Genomic DNA, 1,421 nt, shown 5'->3' with positions numbered 1-1,421 from the left:
GCCAGCGCCCCCTGCCGTCCTCTGAACGCCCCCTGGGGGGCGGTACCGCCCACGTTGAGAACCGCTAACCTAGGTAATAAGTCTTAATGACCTCAATTCTTGAATTAAAGTCAATTATACATTCAGATCACCGTGTGAGGTCTGTAAATTATCCTATTTACAGTTTCAAAGTTTTTTTTTTGTACAGGTCATTCAGAAGGTAAGTCAGCCCAAGTATTTGATTGGGTGTATGGCATTTGGCGTTGAGCGCATTTCAACCAATAGGTTGAAACGCATTCAACATATTAGACAAGATAGATGCATATACAGGTCCTTCTCAAAAAATTAGCATATTGTGATAAAGTTAATTATTTTCCATAATGTAATGATAAAAATTAAGCTGTCATATATTTTAGATTCATTGCACACCAGCTGAAATATTTCAGGTGTTTTATTGTACTATATTAAAACAATATTGATGATTTTTGCATACAGCTCATGAAAACCCAAAATCCCTGTCTCAAAAAATTAGCATATTTTTTCCAACCAATAAAAGAAAAGTGTTTTAATACCAAAAAAGTCAACCTACATATAATTATGTTCAGTTATGCACTCAATACTTGGTCTGGAATCCTTTTGCAGAAATGACTGCTTCAATGCGGCGTGGAGGCAATCAGCTTGTGGCTCTGCTGAGGTGTTATGGAGGCCCAGGATGCTTCGATAGCCTTAAGCTCATCCAGAGTGTTGGGTCTTGCGTCTCAACTTTCTCTTCACAATATCCCACAGATTCTCTATGTGGTTCAGGTCAGGAGAGTTGGCAGGCCAATTGAGCACAGTAATACCATGGTCGGTGGTTTTTGGCACTGTGAGCAGGTGCCAGGTTGCTCACAGCAATGGCCGATTCTTCTGTGACCACAGAGCTGATAAAAGTACAACAGGTTTGATCGGCCTCTCCCTTGGGATGCCACCTTATCATGGTGGAGGGGCTTGAGTGTCCCAATGATCCTAGGATCTATGCTGTCTGGGGCTTTGTGCCCCTGGTAGGGTCACCCAAGGCAGGCAGGTCCTAGGTGAGGAACCAGACAAAGCGCAGCCCGAAGACCCYTTATGATGGACACAAACTTTGGATCTGGCGTTCCCTCGCCCGGACGCGGGTCACCAGGGCCCCACTCTGGAGCCAGGCCTGGAGGTGGGGCACGATGACGAGCTCCTGGTGGCCGGGCTTTTACCCACGGAGCCCGGCCGAGCTCAGCCCGAAGAGGAGACGTGGGTCCCAATTCCAATGGGCTCACCACCTGTCGGAGGGGCCAAAGGGGTTGGGTGCATTGTGCTATGGGCGGCAGCCAAGGGAGGGGACCCTGGCGGTCTGATCCTTGGCTGCAGAAGCTGGCTCTTAGGACGTGGAATGGAGCTAGTGTGCAAGGCTGAGAGGTTCTGGCTAG

Source organism: Poecilia reticulata, linkage group LG18, assembly GCF_000633615.1.
Source record: "Poecilia reticulata strain Guanapo linkage group LG18, Guppy_female_1.0+MT, whole genome shotgun sequence".
In the NCBI taxonomy this organism is placed as follows: Eukaryota; Metazoa; Chordata; class Actinopteri; order Cyprinodontiformes; family Poeciliidae; genus Poecilia; species Poecilia reticulata.
Note: the sequence above shows the minus strand (reverse complement) of the source record.